Below are 18,596 nucleotides of genomic sequence, written 5' to 3' on the forward strand. Positions count from 1 at the left end.
GCCCTCGAGCAAATGTACCGCCTATACCGAATAGTGGTTGAAAGACCTTTTCCTCGTTTCACCTTATCTTTTCTGATACTGAATCCACGGTCTTTGGCGTAGTTATTGTAGAACGTGTAATCCTCCCATTGTGATGCAAAGGTCATACCCATAAACTTCAACTATGTCTCCAGCGCAGGTTGCTGGATTTCAGCCTCCTCAATGTCCATATTAGCTGCATCCTCTTGCTCATAGCCATCATCACCACTCCAACCATCGAAGTTAGCCTACAATGTTACACATAAGCAAGTGTAAGTTGTCATTAACAAGTTCTTATTATTGTATGACATCTAAAAGTTTGGACCGAACCTGACTTATGTTATCCGCGAAAGACTCAACACCATGATTTTCCTCGTTCTGCACGTCAACATCCTCCTGCATATAAAAAAATCATATGCACATGTAAGTACCCATATGGTTCTTCGTCCGACGAAATGAATGTACACGTCACTTACGTTTTCACTACAAGCACCCTCCTCCTTCTTTGGAAAATCCTCCTCAGGTAAATTATCGTACGACGACCAGGATTCATTATCGCTGCTATCATCATCGTTTTTACTTTCATTACCATTCGTACGATCAACACTATCGCTACCATACCACTCACTCGTCTCCAAGAACGCATCCGTAAATCCAGTTTCTTTATCCATCGAATGACCTCACTACCAACACTGCAACATTTAAAATAAAAATTGATCTACAATTTGAAATCAAATTAAATGTACAACAGTCATACCGATGAATAGTTCATAACAAACAAGTGATTACAGATAATTATTTGCAGCTAATTTTTTTTTCATAAACTAGACGGCTTAGATGGCAAACCTAGACGCTGGCCTAGCTGCGGACGGCGAGGACGTTCCCGGAGAGGTTAATCACGCCGTTGCGGACGGCGACGGCGTCCGCGTAGGCCACGTCACCGCGACGACCTGCACGGAGGCCAAATCGCGTACGGCGGCAACTCCAACAACGTCCGTGGCGGCCAGATCCCGGGTCAAGACAGGGAGAATGGTCGGCGATCGGTGGGGAAAGGCGGCGTTCGGCCGGACGGGAAGACGTTGGAATTGGCAGCGTGATCGCAGCTAGATCGGCGGGGAAAGGCGGCGATCGGCGGGGAAGGGCGGCGATCGGCCGGATGGGGCGACGTTGCAATGAGCCGCGTGATCAACGCTAGGTTGTGGGTCTTTTTTTTCGCGCGACGGGAGGAGGTACATGCGAGCCGGCCGTATCGGCACGAGCCGTGCGCTCGGCTCTACCTGTATGGGCACGCCGCATACGGCGGGATACGTTAAGCACCGTATGCCCAAAATGCCCTTATACGTTAAGCGGCGGAGGGTGGGGGGGGGGGGGTACCGAAGCAAGGCTCCCTAAACGTTAGTGTTTGGGGGCTGAGCATCCCCCTTCTTCTGCTCAAACCAGACCGAGCTATGCCTCTCTGTGCATGTAGCGTGGGTGTATACTCTTGTACTTTCTCTCCTTTTCTCTATCAATGAAAAGATACACAATCTTGCATATTCCGCGATTCAATACACGAATATAGCCCTTACATATGCAATTGCAAGGGCCACTTTGCTAGTTCAGCTAACAACATAAATTTATTATTCAATGATAACAAACAAAAAAGCAAGAGTTATGTGAGACGTACAATCACACACTTAAGTGGTTCTTGGGAACAAGCATCAGTTTCTCCTTCCGTCGGACGCTCAAGCGGAACACTTCGGTCATGTCAATACCCTTCTTGCCCATGCCGGGCGATAGCTCCCAGTCATGAGAGTACACAAGGTTTGCCAGCATGATCTCGATGGTCGCCAGCCCGAAGTTAATACCAGGGCAGATCCTCCTGCCATCTCCGAACGACAAAAACTGAAAGTCATTCCCCCTGAAGTCCACCGCCGAGGCGCTACCACCCTCCATGAACCTTTCTGGCAGGAACTCCTCTGGCTTCTCCCACCACTCGGGGTCTCTATTGATAGCCCATGAGTTCACCGTGACCCATGCTCCAGAAGGGACCGTGTATCCAGCGACGTCGACTTCGCTCGCTACCATGGAAAGATGAGGGATGAGGAGAGGTAGCGGCGGGTGCAGCCTAAGCGTTTCCTTCACCACGGCCTTCAAATATGTCATGTTGGCTAAGTTCTCTTCCTCGACCATGTCTTGCCCCTTCGGTGTGTTGTTTCTCACCTCGGCTTGTAGCTTAGTCATGACCCGAGGGTTGCACATGATCTCAGCCATAGCTACCTCCAAGGCGAAGGACGATGTGTCCGTGCCCGCAGCAAACATGTCCTGCATATGTGCATTTGTTGTCATCAACAATTAATAGGGTCCTACCGGGATTCTGGAGATTGCAGCCGATGATTGTAAAAACTTAGTGATTGAGTAATACAAGTATTTCTCCCCCAAAAAATAAATTAGTAGTGGTAGTAAGTCATGACTAGTCATTGTGCACTTTTTTAGTAAATGATTATTTTGTGTTGAGAGGTCCTCGAATGTTATTTATGGATGAAATTTTGCAACAAGCTAAAACATTTTATCATGTTTGATGTCGCAAAAAATCCATGTTCAAGAATTTGTCCGATTAACTAGTTAACATGCTGATTAATCCCAACTCGTAGGGTCACTAAGTAGCTAATAAACTGATAAATTGTCCAATTAATTGATTAAATGATCGATTAACTTGTTGATTAGCCTATTAATCCCCTACTCGCCAACCAACTGAGCAACTATCAGTAAACGATTTCCTTAACAACGAAAAGAATCAGAATTATTGGATTCCATTTGATTTTGTTTTTTCGAGCAAATGTTTCACCAGGGTGTAGCCACACCTATCCATATTCTTGTACATATTTGATAGTTATTAAGGGTCGGTGTAAATTAAGTCATTTCAGACTTTTTATGTCCAAATCAATTCTAAAAAGTGCAACTTCTGCTTAGGAAAAAGTGCAAGCACTAAACTGACATTACACATCGGAAAATCTCAAACGGCTTAGATTAGAAAAAAAACGGGGTGGTTAACTAGTTACTGAAGCAGTACTACACTCACCATTAGGAAGGCCTTGATTTGCTCTCTGGTGATACCATCATAGTCTTTCTGCTGCCGAACCAATAGAAGTACATCAATGAAGTCACTCTCCTCTTCCTTTTTGCCATCTTGTCTGTCATGTGGTGGCAACAATGTTCGTTTCTCGTGGTCTTGTATCATCTTTTCGAGCAGATCGTCCCACCTTCTATTCACCTTCTTGGCCTTGTTGCAAACATTAGATCTGGTGAGCCATGCTAACCTTGGGAAGCAGTTTTCCAGGTTGAAACTCGCAAAGAGAGCTGAGTTCGCCTCGATCAGCTCTCTGAATATCTTGTTCCGGCCTTCTTTCATGATGAACTTCCCGGACAAGGCGCGGCACACCATGTCATTCACAAAGTTGTTCATCATCTCACCCATGTCGATCACCGTGCTCGCAGCCGCGGACTTTCGTATCACGGCCATCACCAGTCTCACCTTTGCAATATATATACATCAGTCAATAACCTTATGCCAAGAAAGAAAGGTGATAATGATCGGGAATGATGCAAAAAATATAAAAACTTTCAAAAAAGAAGGATGAAACCCTTGACCTCCAGATCATTTTGATACACACAACCATTCTGTTTGATTATTAAGTAAAATTGTAGAACAAAGGCAACCATAGCCGAACCGCCAGGAATGATGTAATGAGAAAAGTGTGCGGACCTCTTGCTGACGGGCGAGGCGGTACGATTGGATCTTCTTAACGCTGAGCAGATGCGTGGCGACGAGCTTCCTCGCCATCCGCCAGTGCTCACCGTAGGGGGCGAAGACGACGTCTATCGGCCCATATAAGAGCTCGTGGGCGACCATGGATGTTGGCCGCGACGCGAACATGCGGTCGTGCGTCCGCATGATCGCCCTGGCGGCGCGTGGGGACGACACGACGTGGTGCGGGACGGCGCCGCGGCGGAGGAGCATGAGGCCATCGTCCGAGCCGTGCTTCTTGGCGATGTTGCATAGTGAGACGTGATCTCGGCCCAGGTGCAAGTGGCCTATCACAGGGAGGCCTGGAGGGGAAGGAGGGAGACGCTTTCTATTGCCTTGCTTCTTGCTACTACTTGTTGTGCGAAGCGCAGTAGCAGTAGTAGCAATAGAAGTAGCACTGCTTGTAGAGGCGTCTCATGCACGAGGTGGTGTACTACAACTAAGTGATGCGCCATGGCCTCTGTCTGGTGTTGACAAGTGTAAGAGCTCAATAGACATGATATATATAGCACATATACTTGGCATCTTCTTTACCCATCCTCTTCGCAATTGCAATGATTGTCAAGCCATGTAAAGAAACAATTGCCAGAGGGTCCATACGCCCATCTTAAGAATCAGTGGACAGGCAGTTGACAAAGTAACCACTCCACCGAAGTAAAACAAAGAAGTTAACATGTGCTTACAAATGTTTCAAACAAATCGTGCTCAAAGACCTACTATCTATCATAGAGAGTCGGCGACACGCCAAGAACCACGAGGCAGTAAACATCCTTGAGCACTGCAGGAAGCTAAATGTGTTGGAGTTGGTCACCTGTCAAAAGCTACATAATGGAAATTGGATAACCAGAGCAAAGCAGATCTTGCATAAAAAACAATATTACTAATCATCAACGTGGGTTTAAGTTAAGGAAAAGAAATGCATGGACACACAAAGGTGGGTGGATGAGTACAGAGATTAGGTAATTGCGCATCTAAAAAAAAGCTCTGAAAAATTCAGAATATGCATCTATTAGAATAAGTGTACCACAAAAAACATGTACTAGATAATTGCGAACTGAAGCGATGAAGATATTGTCAGTTGAACAGGAACGGAGAGAGTATATATTTTTTTTCGAAAAGGAGGATTACCCTGGCCTCTGCATCACATGATGCACACAATCATTTTATTAATCAAAGTAGCCACAAAGTACAAGTTCAGACCAAGGTCACAGACAAATCCACATAAAAATGTAAAAATTGCCCCAACCGACGAAAATTGGGTAAGATGGTTAAACACAATCCTATTGTTGGACAGCTATTTAAACAGAGATAGTATATATGTATGCAGATGTATAAAGATCACGCATGTGGCATTCATGCCATCCTATGAGAATCAATAAACCAATTATAGTGTGCAGCGAATGGCCGTCGTAGACGCAACACCATCCCTCTCCTCTGGGATGGCCCGACTCTCCTGCAGTCCCCCCGTGACATTCGGGCCCATGTTGATGGGTTCTATAGGTCCCTGTTCTCCGCTGCTCCTAGGAGCGGCCTTTCTCTGGCTCATGATTGCTGGACCGGCCTCCAGCTGGTTTCCGACGCGGAGAATGCGGCCCTTACGGCCCCCTTCTCCGAGAGCGAGGTTTGGGCTGCCATTAGAGGCATGAACCCTACCTCGGCGCCGGGGCCAGATGGCCTCTGATGTCTACTACGCAACCTTCTTCTTGTAGACGTTGTTGGGCCTCCAAGTGCAGAGGTTTGTAGGACAGTAGCAAATTTCCCTCAAGTGGATGATCTAAGGTTTATCAATCCGTGGGAGGTGTAGGATGAAGGTGGTCTCTCTCAAACAACCCTGCAACCAAATAACAAAGAGTCTCTTGTGTCCCCAACACACCCAATACAATGGTAAATTGTATAGGTGCACTAGTTCGGCGAAGAGATGGTGATACAAGTGCAATATGGATGGTAGATATAGGTTTTTGTAATATGAAAATATAAAAACATCAAGGTAGCAAGCGATAAAAGTGAGCGTAAACGGTATTGCAATGCGTTGAAACAAGGCCTAGGGTTCATACTCTCACTAGTGCAAGTTCTCTCAACAATAATAACATAATTGGATCATATAACTATCCCTCAACATGCAACAAAGAGTCACTCCAAAGTCACTAATAGCAGAGAACAAACGAAGAGATTATTGTAGGGTACAAAACCACCTCAAAGTTATTCTTTCGGATCGATCTATTCAAGAGTTCGTACTAGAATAAGACCTTAAGACAAAAATCAACCAAAACCCTAATGTCACCTAGATACTCCAATGTCACCTCAAGTATCCGTGGGTATGATTATACGATATGCATCACACAATCTCAGATTCATCTATTCAACCAACACAAAGAACTTCAAATAGTGTCCCAAAGTTTCTACCGGAGAGTCAAGACGAAAACGTGTGCCAACCCCTATGCATAAGTTCACAAGGTCACGGAACCCGCAAGTTGATCACCAAAACATACATCAAGTGTTCTCAAATCATTAAAGACTCAATCCGATAAGATAACTTCAAAGGGAAAACTCAATCCATTACAAGAGAGTAGAGGGGAGAAACATCATAAGATCCAATTATAATAGCAAAGCTCGCGATACATCAAGATCGTGCCAAATCAAGAACACGAGAGAGAGATAGAGAGAGAGAGATCAAACACATAGCTACTGGTACATACCCTCAGCCCCGAGGGTGAACTACTCCCTCCTCGTCATGGAGAGCGCCGGGATGATGAAGATGGCCACCGGAGAGGGATTCCCACCTCTCGCAGGGTGCCGGAACGGGTCTAGATTAGTTTTCGGTGGCTACAGAGGCTTGCGGCGGTGGAACTCCCGATCTAGGTTTCTTTCTGGAAGTTTGGGGTTATATAAGAGGTGTTGGAGTCAGGAACAAGTCAGGGGGGTCCCCGAGGTGGCCACGAGGCAGGGGGCGCTTCTGGCCCACTTTCGGTACTCCGTGGGCTTCTTCTGGTCCAAAAATGATCTCCGTCAAATTTCAGCTCAATTGGACTTCGTTTGGTTTTCCTTTTCTGCGATACTCAAAAACAAGGAAAAAACAGAAACTGGCACTGGGCTCTAGGTTAATAGGTTAGTCCCAAAAATCATATAAAATAGCATATACATGCATATAAAACATCCTAGAAGGATAATATAATAGCATGAATACTTCATAAATTATAGATACGTTGGAGACGTATCAGCATCCCCAAGCTTAATTCCTGCTCGTCCTCGATTAGGTAAATGATAAAAGAAATAATTTATGAAGTGTGAGTGCTAGCAGGTGCACAAGTTTGATCAATGATTATTTCAATCACCTTTTCTAGCATCATTATATGTTATAACAGTAGCTCAACTCATAAAACTTTTTATGATCAAGTAACAAGCTATTCACAAGTTAAAGCATAGATCATAAACTTTCTTGAAAACTAACAAACTATGTTCTCAGTCATCAAACAATTGCAATTCATCTTATTTCCAGGAAGGGTCTATGTAAGAGCTTTGATTTAGCAAATTACACATACTCAACTATCATATGGTCTTCCATGATTGCTACCACTCAAAGCATATTTTTAGAACAAATAGCATCCATCGAACACAGAGAAAGATAGGGGCTTAATGTTTCGCCTGCCAACTTATTTATCATATAGATAATTGTCAACAATAATAATTCATGATCAAATATATTTGAATGGCCATATATGCTTAGATCTTTCTCCACCACATGATGCTTGCCAACTAAAAAGTAGGTTGGAATGAGAAGGAATACTACTGACTCTTGCATAAAAGTAAAAGATAGGCCCTTCGCAGAGGGAAGCAGGGATTTGCAGAGGTGCCAGAGCTCGAAGCTTTAAAACAGAGATGAAAATAATTTTGAGAGGTATGCTTTCATTGTCAACATAACGACCAAGAGTTCCCAATATCTTCCATACTAGATACATTATAGGCGGTTCCCAAACAGAAAGGTAAAGATTTTACTTCCCCTCCACCAACAATCACACTCCACGGCTTGTCCGAAACAACGGGTGCCGTCCAACTATCAACAATCCTGGGGGAGTTTTGTTTAAATTATTTGCGAATTTGTTTTTGATCTTTTGATCATAGGACTGGGCATCCCAGTTACCAGCCATTTTCTTGTGAATGATGAGCGGAGTCCACTCATCGTGAGAATAACCCACCTAGCATGGAAGATACTGTCAGCCCCTAATCGCTACATGAGCGATTCGGGCATACAAATAGATTATTATTTGAAGGTTTTGAGTTTGGCACATGCAAATTTACTTGGAACGGCAGGTAAATACCGCATATAGGTAGATATGGTGGACACTCATGGAAGAAACTTGGTTCAAGGAATTTGGATGCACAAGCATTATTCCCGCTTAGTACAGATATTTTGGCTAGCGAATATTCTAAATAGCAAGCACCACATGTTAGAGGATCCATAACAATATAACTTCTATACAAATATACCCAAGCATAACTCATTATGTTGTCTTCCTTGTCCAACTTCAACTAATTTGCTCAGGTTTGAAAATAATTAATGGGGCTCACAATCATAGAAGATGTCCAAGATAGTATATTTATATGTGAAATATCTCTTCCTTCAATATTCTTTCATGAATTGTTCAAGTGACCAATACAATGTTTGCTAACCTTCAATAAATTTAGCACCTCTACTTCTTATATGTGAAGTTATTACTCCCCAAGGGATAAGCATATGAAACATATATAATTTCAGATTTATGATATTCAAATCATTCAACTATTTACTCATAGGATATAAGTGAAGCACACGAGTAAATGACAAACTACTCCAAAAAGATATAAGTGAAGATCAATGAGTAGTTAAATAATTATGTAGCTATGTGAAGACTCTCTCTCATTTAAGAATTTCAGATCTTGGTATTTTATTCATACAGCAAGCAAAACAAAATAAAACGACATTTCAAGGATAGCACTCATCATGTGAAGAAGCAAAAACTTAGGCTCAACCGATACTAACCGATAATTGTTGAAGAAGAAAGGTGGGATGCCTACCGGGGCATCCCCAAGCTTAGATGCTTGAGACTTCTTAAAATATTATCTTGGGGTGCCTTGGGCATCCCCAAGCTTGAGCTTTTGTGTCTCCTTAATTCCTCTCATATCACGATTTCCCAAATCTCGAAAGCTTCATCCACACCAAACTCAACATGAACTCGTGAGATAAGTTAGTATAAACCAATGCAAAAACATTATCATTTTCTAATGTAACAAATCACTAAAATTATTATTCAACATTGCATACTAAATGCCTCTGCATATTTAATACTCCTATCCTCAAATAGAATCATTAAACAAGCAAACATATGCAAACAATGCAGACATAACAGCAATCTGCCAAAACAGTACAGTCTGTAAAGAATGCAAGATTCATCATACTTCCCTAACTCCAAACATTATGAAATTCTACCACACTGTAGAAAATTTATCAGAGCTTATTATGCAAAAAGTTTCAATATTTTATCATATTCTGGCTTTTCTAGGGGATTTTTGCAACAGCGATAAACTTTCTGTTTTGAAACAGCAACATGTATACTTGCCAAATAAGCATGGTAAAGGCTATCCTTGACATTTTTATTGAAAATAGAGATGCAAAACATTATTCTAAATAACAGCAGGCAAATACTAATAAAATGACATGACTCTCCAAGCAAAACACATATCATATGGTGAATAAAAATATAGCTCCAAGTAAAGTTACCGATGAACGAAGATGAAAGAGGGGATGCCATCCGGGGCATCCCCAAGCTTAGGCTCTTGGTTTTCCTTGAATATTACCTTGGGGTTCCTTGGGCATCCCCAAGATTAGGATCTTTCCACTCCTTATTCCATAGTCCATCGAATCTTTACCAAAACTTGAAAACTTCACAACACAAAACTTAACAGAAAACTCGTAAGCTCCGTTAGTATAAGAAAATAAATCACCACTTAGGTACTGTTGTGAACTCATTCTAAATTCATATTGGTGTAATATCTACTGTATTCCAACTGATCTATGGTTTATACCCTCCAATACTACTCATAGATTCATCAAAATAAGCAAACAACAAAATGAAAACAGAATCTGTCAAAAACAGAACAGTCTGTAGTAATCTGTATCAAACATATACTTCTGGAACTCCAAAAATTCTGAAATAAATTGGTGGACCTGAGGAATTTGTCTATTAATCTTCTTCAAAAAGAATCAACTTAAAATCACTCTTCTGTAAAAAATTACAGCTAAACTCGTGAGCGCAAAGTTTCTGTTTTTTACAGCAAGATCACATTAACTTCCACCCAAGTCTTCCCAAAGGTTCTACTTGGCACTTTATTGAAACAAAAGCTATAAAACATGATTACTACAGTAGATTAATCATGTGAACACACAAAAACAGTAGGGGTAAATATTGGGTTGTCTCCCAACAAGTGCTTTTCTTTAATGCCTTTCTAGCTAGGCATGATGATTTCAATGATGCTCACCTAAAAGATAAGAATTGAAACATAAAGAGAGCATCATGAAGAATATGACTAGCACATTTAAGTCTAACCCACTTCCTATGCATAGGGATTTTGTGAGCAAACAACTTATGGGAACAATAATCAACTAGCATAGGAAGGCAAAACAAGCATAACTTCAAAACTTTAAGCACATAGAGAGGAAACTTGATATTATTGCAATTCTTACAAGCATATATTCCTCCCTCATAATAATTTTCAGTAGCATCATGAATGAATTCAACAATATAACCATCACATAAATCATTCCTTTCATGACCCACAAGCATAGAAAATTTATTACTCTCCACATAAGCAAAATTCTTCTCATTCGGAATAGTGGGAGCAAATTCAAGAAAATAACTATCATGTGAAGCATAATCCAATTGAAAATTAAAATCATGATGACAAGTTTCATGGTTATCTTTATTCTTTATAGCATATGTGTCATCACAATAATCATCATAAATAGGAGGCCTGCTTTCATCATAATAAATTTGCTCATCAAAACTTGGGAGGCTAAATATATCATCTTCATCAAACATAGCATCCCCAAGCTTGTGGCTTTGCATATCATTAGCATCATGGGTATTCAAAGAATTCATACTAACAACATTTCAATCATGCTCATCATTCACATATTTTATGCCAAGCATTCTATGTAATTCTTCTTCTAGTACTTGAGCATAATTTTCCTTCCCATCATTTTCACGAAAGACATTAAAAAGATGAAGCATATGAGGCACCCTTAATTCCATTTTTTGTAGTTTTCTTTTATAAACTAAACTAGTGATAAAACAAGAAACAAAAAGATTCGATTGCAAGATCTAAAGATATACCTTCAAGCACTCACCTCCCCGGCAACGACGCCAGAAAAGAGCTTGATATCTACTACGCAACCTTCTTCTTGTAGACGTTGTTGGGCCTCCAAGTGCAGAGGTTTGTAGGACAGTAGCAAATTTCCCTCAAGTGGATGACCTAAGGTTTATCAATCCGTGGGAGGTGTAGGATGAAGGTGGTCTCTCTCAAACAACCCCGCAACCAAATAACAAAGAGTCTCTTGTGTCCCCAACACACCCAATACAATGGTAAATTGTATAGGTGCACTAGTTCGGCGAAGAGATGGTGATACAAGTGCAATATGGATGGTAGATATAGGTTTTTGTAATCTGAAAATATAAAAACAGCTAGGTAGCAAGCGATAGAAGTGAGCGTAAACGGTATTGCAATGCGTTGAAACAAGGCCTAGGGTTCATACTTTCACTAGTGCAAGTTCTCTCAACAATAATAACATAATTGGATCATATAACTATCCCTCAACATGCAACAAAGAGTCACTCCAAAGTCACTAATAGCGGAGAACAAACGAAGAGATTATTGTAGGGTACAAAACCACCTCAAAGTTATTCTTTCGGACCGATCTATTCAAGAGTTCGTACTAGAATAAGACCTTAAGACACAAATCAACCAAAACCCTAATGTCACCTAGATACTCCAATGTCACCTCAAGTATCCATGGGTATGATTATACGATATGCATCACACAATCTCAGATTCATCTATTCAACCAACACAAAGAACTTCAAAGAGTGCCCCAAAGTTTCTACCGGAGAGTCAAGACGAAAACGTGTGCCAACCCCTATGCATAAGTTCACAAGGTCACGGAACCCGCAAGTTGATCACCAAAACATACATCAAGTGTTCTCAAATCCGTAAAGACTCAATCCAATAAGATAACTTCAAAGGGAAAACTCAATCCATTACAAGAGAGTAGAGGGGTAGAAACATCATAAGATCCAACTATAATAGCAAAGCTCGCGATACATCAAGATCGTGCCAAATCAAGAACACGAGAGAGAGAGAGAGAGAGAGAGAGAGATATCAAACACATAGCTACTGGTACATACCCTCAGCCTGTTGGGGAACGTAGTAATTTCAAAAAAACTCCTACGCACGCGCAGGATCATGGTGACGCATAGCAACGAGAGGGGAGAGTGGTATCCACGTACCCTCATAGACTGAAAGCGGAAGCGTTAGCACAACGCGGTTGATGTAGTCGTACGTCTTCACGATCCGACCGATCCAAGTACCGAACGTACGGCACCTCCGAGTTCAGCACACGTTCAGCTCAATGACGTCCCGCGAACTCCGATCCAGCAGAGCCTCACGGGAGAGTTCCGTCAGCACGACGGCGTGGTGACGGTGATGATGATTCTACCGACGCAGGGCTTGGCCTAAGCACCGCTACGATATGATCGAGGTGGAATATGGTGGACGGGGGCACCGCACACGGCTAAGAGATCAATTGTTGTGTCTGGAGGTGCCCCTCTACCCCGTATATAAAGGACCAGGGGGGAGGCGGCCGGCCAGGGGAGGGCGCGCCAGGGAGTCCTACTCCCACCGGGAGTAGGACTCCCTCTTTTCCTAGTTGGAGTAGGAGGGGGAAAGGAAGGGAAGGAGAGAGGGGGAAGGAAAGGGGGCGCCCCCCCCTCGTCCAATTCGGACTAGAGGGGGAGGGGGGCGCGACCAGCCCTAGCCGCCCCTCCTCTTCTCCACTAAGGCCCATCTTGGCCCATTAAACTCCCCGGGGGGTTCCCGTAACCCCCCGGTACTCCAGTATATGTCCGAAACTCCCCGAAATCATTCTGGTGTCCGAACATAGTCGTCCAATATATCGATCTTTACGTCTCAACCATTTCGAGACTCCTCGTCATGTCCGTGATCACATCCGGGACTCCGAACAACCTTAGGTACATCAAAACACAAAAACTTATAATACAATCGTCACCGAAACTTTAAGCGTGCGGACCCTACGGGTTCGAGAACAATGTAGACATGACCGAGACACGTCTCCGATCAATAACCAATAGCGGAACCTGGATGCTCATATTGGCTCCTACATATTCTATGAAGATCTTTATCGGTCAAACCACATAACAACATACGGTGTTCCCTTTGTCATCGGTATGTTACTTGCCCGAGATTCGATCGTCGGTATCTCAATACCTAGTTCAATCTCGGTGCCGGCAAGTCTCTTTACTCTTTCCGTAATACATCATCGCGCAACTAACTCATTAGTTACAATGCTTGCAAGGCTTATAGTGATGTGCATTACCAAGTGGGCCCAGAGATACCTCTCCGACAATCGGAGTGACAAATCCTAATCTCGAAATATGCCAACTCAACAAGTACCTTTGGAGACACCTGTAGAGCACCTTTATAATCACCCAGTTACGTTGTGACGTTTGGTAGCACACAAAGTGTTGCTCTGGTAAACGGGAGTTGCATAATCTCATAGTCATAGGAACATGTATAAGTCATGAAGAAAGCAATAGCAACATACTAAACAATCAAGTGCTAAGCTAACGGAATGGGTCAAGTCAATCACATCATTCTCCTAATGATGTGATCCCGTGAATCAAATGACAACTCATGTCTATGGCCAGGAAACATAACCATCTTTGATTAACGAGCTAGTCAAGTAGAGGCATACTAGTGACACTCTGTTTGTCTATGTATTCACACATGTATCATGTTTCCGGTTAATACAATTCTAGCATGAATAATAAACATTTATCATGATATAAGGAAATAAATAATAACTTTATTATTGCCCCTAGGGCATATTTCCTTCACTCTCCCACTTGCACTAGAGTCAATAATCTAGATTACACAGTAATGATTCTAACACCCATGGAGCCTTGGTGTTGATCATGTTTTGCTCGTGGAAGAGGCTTAGTCAACGGGTCTGCAACATTCAGATCCGTATGTATCTTGCAAATCTCTATGTCTCCCACCTGGTCTTGGTCCCGGATGGAATTGAAGCTTATTTTGATGTGCTTGGTCCTCTTGTGAAATCTGGATTCCTTTGCCAAGGCAATTGCACCAGTATTGTCACAGAAGATTTTCATTGGACCCGATGCACTAGGTATGACACCTAGATCGGATATGAACTCCTTCATCCAGACTCCTTCATTTGATGCTTCCGAAGCAGCTATGTACTCCGCTTCACACGTAGATCTCGCCACGACGCTTTGTTTAGAACTGCACCAACTGACAGCTCCACCGTTCAATATAAACACGTATCCGGTTTGCGATTTAGAATCGTCCGGATCAGTGTCAAAGCTTGCATCAACGTAACCATTTACGATGAGCTCTTTGTCACCTCCATAAACGAGAAAAATATCCTTAGTCCTCTTCAGGTATTTCAGGATGTTCTTGACCGCTGTCCAGTGATCCACTCCTGGATTACTTTGGTACCTCCCTGCTAAACTTATAGCAAGGCACACATCAGGTCTGGTACACAGCATTGCATACATGATAGAGCCTATGGCTGAAGCATAGGGAACATCCTTCATTTTCTCTCTATCTTCTGTAGTGGTCGGGCATTGAGTCTTACTCAACTTCACACCTTGTAACACAGGCAAGAACCCTTTCTTTGCTTGATCCATTTTGAACTTCTTCAAAACTTTGTCAAGGTATGTGCTTTGTGAAAGTCCAATTAAGCGTCTTGATCTATCTCTATAGATCTTGATGCCCAATATGTAAGCAGCTTCACTGAGGTCCTTCATTGAAAAACTCTTATTCAAGTATCCTTCTATGCTATCCAGAAATTCTATATCATTTCCAATCAACAATATGTCATCCACATATAAGATTAGAAATGCTATAGAGCTCCCACTCACTTTCTTGTAAATACAGGCTTCTCCAAAAGTTTGTATAAAACCATATGCTTTGATCACACTATCAAAGCGTTTATTCCAACTTCGAGAGGCTTGCACCAGTCCATAAATGGATCGCTGGAACTTGCACACTTTGTTAGCTCCCTTTGGATCGATAAAACCTTCAGGTTGCATCATATACAACTCTTCTTCTAGAAATCCATTCAGGAATGCAGTCTTTACATCCATTTGCCAAATTTCATAATCATAAAATGCGGCAATTGCTAACATGTTTCGGACGGACTTAAGCATCGCTATGGGTGAGAAGGTCTCATCGTAGTCAATCCCTTGAACTTGTCGAAAACCTTTCGCAACAAGTCGAGCTTTATAGGCAGTAACATTACCATCAGCATCTGTCTTCTTCTTGAAGATCCATTTGTTCTCAATTGCTTGCCGATCATCGGGCAAGTCAACCAAAGTCCACACTTTGTGCTCATACATGGATCCCATCTCAGATTTCATGGCCTCAAGCCATTTTGCGGAATCTGGGCTCACCATTGCTTCTTCATAGTTCGTAGGTTTGTCATGGTCTAGTAACATGACCTCCAGAACAGGATTACCGTACCACTCTGGTGCGGATCTCACTCTGGTTGACCTACGAGGTTCGGTAGTAACTTGATCTGAAGTTACATGATCATCATCATTAGCTTCCTCACTAATTGGTGTAGGAGTCACAGGAACAGATTTCTGTGATGAACTACTTTCCAATAAGGGAGCAGGTACAGTTCCTCCCACTCACTTCTTTTGAGAGAAACTCCTTCTCTAGAAAGGATACATTTTTAGCAACGAATGTTTTGCCTTCGGATTTGTGATAGAAGGTGTACCCAACAGTTTCCTTTGGGTATCCTATGAAGACACATTTCTCCGATTTGGGTTCGAGCTTATCAGGTTGAAGCTTTTTCACATAAGCATCGCAGCCCCAAACTTTAAGAAACGACAACTTTGGTTTCTTGCCAAACCACAGTTCATAAGGTGTCATCTCAACGGATTTTGATGGTGCCCTTTTTAACGTGAATGCAGTTGTCTCTAATGCATAACCCCAAAATGATAGTGGTAAATCGGCAACAAACATCATATATTGCACTATATCCAATAAAGTACGGTTATGACGTTCGGACACACCATTATGCTGTGGTGTTCCAGGTGGCACGAATTTGTGAAACTATTCCACATTGTTTTAATTGAAGACCAAACTCGCAACTCAAATATTCGTCTCCGCGATCAGATCGTAGAAACTTCTTTATTTTCTTGTCACGATGATTTTCCACTTCACTCAGAAATTATTTGAACTTTTCAAATGTTTCAGACTTATGTTTCATCAAGTAGATATACCCATATCTGCTCAAATCATCTGTGAAGGTCAGAAAATAACGATACCCGCCACGAGCCTCAACACTCATCGGACCGTATACATCAGTATGTATTATTTCCAACAAGTTTGTTGCTTGCTCCATTGTTCCGCAGAACGGAGTCTTAGTCATCTTGCCCATGAGGCATGGTTCGCAAGCATCAAGTGATTCCAAAAGCCCATCAGCATGGAGTTTCTTCATGCGCTTTACACCAATATGACCTAAACGGCAGTGGCACAAATAAGTTGCACTACCACTATAACTTTGCATCTTTTGGCTTCAATATTATGAATATGTGTATCACTACAATCGAGATCCAACGAACTATTTTCATTGGGTGTATGTGTTGGGGAACGTAGTAATTTCAAAAAAATTCCTATGCACACGCAAGATCATGGTGATGCATTGCAACGAGAGGGGAGAGTGTTGTCCACGTACCCTCGTAGACCGAAAGTGGAAGCGTTAACACAACGCGGTTGATGTAGTCGCACGTCTTCACGATCCGGCCGATCAAGTACCGAACGTACGGCACCTCCGAGTTCAGCACACGTTCAGCTCGATGACGTCCCTCGAACTCCGATCCAGCCGAGTGTTGAGGGAGAGTTTCATCAGCACGACGGCGTGTTGACAATGAGGATGTTCTACCAATGCAGGGCTTCGCCTAAGCACCGCTATGATATTGTCGAGGTGTAATATGGTGGAGGGGGGCACCGCACACGGCTAAGAGATCAATGATCAATTGTTGTGTCTCTGGGGTGCCCCCCTGCCCCCGTATATAAAGGAGCAAGGGGGAGGCCGCTGGCCAAGGAGGAGGGCGCGCCAAGGGGGGGGAGTCCTACTCCCACCGGGAGTAGGACTCCTCCTTTCCTTGTTGGAATAGGAGAAGGGAAGGGAGAAGGAGAAAGAAGGAAGGGGGCGCCCCCCCTCCCTAGTCCAATTCGGACTAGTCCATGGGGAGGGGTGCGGCCACCCTTTGGGGCCTTTTTCTCCTTTCCCGTATGGTCCATTAAGGCCCAATACGAATTCCCGTAACTCTTCGGTACTCCAAAAAATACCCGAATCACTCGGAACCTTTCCGAAGTCCGAACATAGTCGTCCAATATATCGATCTTTACGTCTCACCCATTTTGAGACTCCTCGTCATGTCCGTGATCACATCCGGGACTCCGAACAACCTTCGGTACATCAAAACACAAAAACTTATAATACAATCGTCACCGAAACTTTAAGCGTGCGGACCCTACGGGTTCGAGAACAATGTAGACATGACCGAGACACGTGTCCGATAAATAACCAATAGCGGAACCTGGATGCTCAAATTGGCTCCCACATATTCTACGAAGATCTTTATCGGTCAGACCGCATAACAACATACGTTGTTCCCTTTGTCATCGGTATGTTACTTGCCCGAGAATCGATCGTCGGTATCTTAATACCTAGCTAGTTCAATCTCGTTACCGGCAAGTCTCTTTACTAGTTCCGTAATACATCATCCCTCAACTAACTCATTAGTTAGAATGCTTGCAAGGCTTAGTGATGTGCATTACTGAGTGGGCCCAGAGATACCTCTCCGACAATCGGAGTGACAAATCCTAATCTCGAAATATGCCAACCCAACAAGTACCTTTGGAAGCACCTGTAGAGCACCTTTATAATCACCCAGTTACGTTGTGATGTTTGGTAGCACACAAAGTGTTCCTCCGGTAAACGGGAGTTGCATAATCTCATAGTCATAGGAACATGTATAAGTCATGAAGAAAGCAATAGCAACATACTAAACGATCGAGTGCTAAGCTAATGGAATGGGTCAAGTCAATCACATCATTCTCCTAATGATGTGATCCCGTTAATCAAATGACAACTCATGTCTATGGCTAGGAAACATAACCATCTTTGATCAACGAGCTAGTTAAGTAGAGGCATACTAGTGACACTCTGTTTGTCTATGTATTCACACATGTATCAAGTTTCCAGTTAATACAATTCTAGCATGAATAATAAACATTTATCATGATATAAGGGAATAAATAACAACTTTATTATTGCATCTAGGGCATATTTCCTTCAGTCTCCCACTTGCACTAGAGTCAATAATCTAGTTCACATCGCCATGTGATTTAACATCAATAGTTCACATCACCATGTGATTAACACCCATAGTTCACATCGTCATGTGACCAACACCCAAAGGGT

General features: G+C 42.7%; 1 pseudogene; it reads right to left on the bottom strand.

Moving 5' to 3' along the window:
- Window positions 1-1,686: 1,686 nt before the first annotated feature.
- Window positions 1,687-4,260, bottom strand: LOC123048889 (indole-2-monooxygenase-like; annotated as a pseudogene).
- Between the last annotated feature and the right edge of the window lie 14,336 nt (window positions 4,261-18,596).

The sequence above is a fragment of the Triticum aestivum genome, chromosome 2D, assembly GCF_018294505.1.
Source record: "Triticum aestivum cultivar Chinese Spring chromosome 2D, IWGSC CS RefSeq v2.1, whole genome shotgun sequence".
NCBI lineage: Eukaryota > Viridiplantae > Streptophyta > Magnoliopsida > Poales > Poaceae > Triticum > Triticum aestivum.